Source organism: Lolium rigidum, chromosome 3 (genome assembly GCF_022539505.1).
Source record: "Lolium rigidum isolate FL_2022 chromosome 3, APGP_CSIRO_Lrig_0.1, whole genome shotgun sequence".
Lineage (NCBI taxonomy): Eukaryota > Viridiplantae > Streptophyta > Magnoliopsida > Poales > Poaceae > Lolium > Lolium rigidum.
Window position 1 is genome coordinate 197,258,467 of NC_061510.1, and position 3,067 is coordinate 197,261,533.

A 3,067-nucleotide genomic window follows, 5' to 3' on the forward strand; every position below is an offset into this window, starting at 1 on the left:
AGTGTGCATACAGGCTAATTAGCTAACAACGTGAAGATAAAATAGAAAGTAAGAAATAGATAGAGCAGAACAAAATCACAACAGAAGATAGAGGAAACGAACTGACACTTGAGTGTCACAACGAAATCCCCAGACAACGGCAACTCAATTTATCATAGGTCGATGGAAGCACACCGCTGAGCGCCGACCTGAAAAAGAGAACCAAAATGATTAGAACAACAAAAAGGGGAGGGGGATGAAACATATAAGGAAACAGAGAAAAAAAACTAAGTAATACCTCACTTACCAGAAGCAAGGTGCTGATCCATCAATTTCCGCGTCTGACGATATTCGGTAGCCTTTTCAGCAGGAACAAAAGGAGTAGAGATCTCTACAAAGCAAACAACGCAAACACATATGAGATAACCATTAAAAAGATATAAAAATAGATAGGAGGACACGGTCCTCTGAAATGGACTGAAGCTGTAATCCTAATTTGCCATTGATTTTTCTAAGGATTCGATATAATAGTTTCTGGTGTAATTTATTTGTGTGAAATAATCATACTTGATTAGTTGTGGCTGGAAGAATTGTATCTTAGGTGTTAATTGATCTGGCAATCTGCTATGTATCAAAAGCTGGCAGCCAAATGGTATTATACGGGTGATGGGACAGCTCCTCTCAACCTTCAGCCTGCAGGCATCAGCAGCAATTTGACTCAGCCACTACATAGTCCAATTTGTAGAAGCCCCTGTTCATTTGTAAGGGAGCAAGCATCACATGTACTGATAGCTCCATGGTTGGACCTGCGATTGGGGATTAATTCAGCCACAGTAGCCTCTCAAGTATATATTATACTACAAATTTAAAATAAAATGAAAGGTTGTTTGAAGCTTCAGTAAGAAATATGTCACATGATCACAGTGGCACATAAATTTAGTCTACTACTCACATGGAAAAGACTACACAAACTTGATTGCACATGTAAGGATAGATCATGTGATGCCTAATTTAGATGGTAACTATCTCTTGGACATAACCATGGAAGGACCATCAACTGATTACCTTTTCGATAATAGGAGATGTGCATGCCATACCTCAGAAGCTTGAATCGTAGGAATTCTGCAGTTGCAAATTGAATCCTACACCTAAGGAGAACATCAGGTAGCAGATTTTAGTTTCTTTACTACCTGATTACATCATAGTTATCTTTCCATGCTTCAAATTTAATAAAGAAGGTGCACTATTTAATTATATAAAATCTGGTAGGATCTCTCCTTAAAAAATAAGAATGTTTCCTTGGCATCCTCAAATACTCATAGCGCTAAAAAGAATTGTTTCATATTAAGTTTCTAAAAAATGCAGAGATGTCCATGCAAAATCTTCTGTATGACCTGATAAATGGCTGTCGTACCAAGCTTATTTTTATACGATGTTAGGGGCTGTTGGTGATACAATTTTTTTTTATCAAAAACAGTGAACTTCTCAAAAGCACGGTTCTCTTGTCAAAGCTATAAAAAAACTATTCTTCAAAAATGCACTTCAAAAACGATATACAACACGCCACATGAAGAATGTGAAGCTTCCTTTTCACAATAAGGGAATCGGTACAGTATTAAGGGAATATATAAGGACATCATAAAAAAGATGCCCCCCCCCCCCCACACACACACACACACAAAAAAAAAGATGGTCTCGTTTTCAGACTATACTTGAACCAGCTTAGAGATATAAGTACTCATCATAGAGTTGTATAACGTTCCCAGGTGGCACAACATTAGTGGAATATGTAGAAGTAAAAAAAATGTGTATTGGCAATAATGTAGGCTTAATAAATGGCACACCTTGGCCCAAGGTCCTTGAATTTGACTAAAAAGACCAGATAGAAAAAAAAACTGGAAATCATTCGACAAAAGCTACAAAATGTAGATGGATGATAACAATGGTTCCGTGCCTACCCATGTTCTAACACGTGAACATGTGCGCTGAAAATAACAAAGTAAATGCATACATGCTAAAAATAACAAAGTAAATGCATACATGCTACGTAAATGCCTCTCAAAAAGCATGCAGAGAAAGCGATGAAACCAAGGTTCATATTGGCTAACAGAATATATTATTGCAACGATGAAACCAAGGTTCATATAGTTTCATACTTTCCTCTAGCAAACTCTTTGCAATATAATCTGATTATAGTAGAAGCGAAAGATATTGCACATACCAAGTATTGGTGGCTCCATAGCATAAACCCAGAATGTAAAACAAAGTGCAAGATAGAATTGGCACCAAATAAGTACCCGGAACAAATGCAGTAGATATACTATCTTGGACCCAAATCTGAAACAGGATATAATATGTGTATATAGCACTGTTGTGACGAAGCCAAACATATCAATACTTCAGAGATACAGCGCCACCAACAGTATAGTAACACAATAGCAAAAGGAACGAACTGTGAAGACTTTCTTTTTGAACTCTATTTCAAATTGCAGTTTAATACACAGGTACTCCAAAAATACCATTCGATTATAGTGATTGTTGAGGATAGACCTTTCACATACTGAAGTATCAATTCAGCATCAATTTTCAAAGATTTCAAGTTGCCGAGGAAAATAAGATTACACATATAAATTCAAAGTGTGTGCTCCCCAACCACCTGTATTTCTCAGACCTGATGTCAATATCAGCCACCAAACCTGAATTTTAGTTGAAATAGCCAGATCCAGCAACCACAGAAGTTTTATTGGCAGTAGACTTTGTCGATCCCATGGTTGTATACATACCTCAGATAACTGACAGTAAAATGAAAATTCCCCTCTCCCCTTGCACTATGGTGCAGATCTCCATGCCTGTTGCTGACCTGTGAAACGAGAGAATTGATGTAAACTCCATTTGAAACTGCCATGGAACATATATTATGTGCCTCAAAGTACATGATGACCTCTGATAATGGTGAACAAAGCGTCTAAAATTTCACTTGCACATCTGAAATTTTCTGCCTGTATAGATGAAATTACAAACTATATAAATATAAAATGTAAAGCAGGAATTAACTAACATATGAAAGGTCTTGTTTTGACTGCATAGA

The 3,067-nt window shown here is 36.8% G+C and overlaps 1 long non-coding RNA gene across 2 annotated transcripts; it reads right to left on the reverse strand.

Moving 5' to 3' along the window:
• Nucleotides 1–278: 278 nt before the first annotated feature.
• On the reverse strand, nucleotides 279–1,188 carry LOC124700221. 2 transcript variants are annotated; one of them, XR_007001678.1, is made up of 3 exons: nucleotides 1,045–1,188; nucleotides 666–785; nucleotides 279–370 (listed from the first exon to the last, which is right to left on the reverse strand). It is a non-coding gene; the product is annotated as an uncharacterized LOC124700221 (long non-coding RNA). The 2 variants fall into 2 exon arrangements; XR_007001679.1 differs by having other exon boundaries at nucleotides 287–370; nucleotides 547–785.
• Between the last annotated feature and the right edge of the window lie 1,879 nt (nucleotides 1,189–3,067).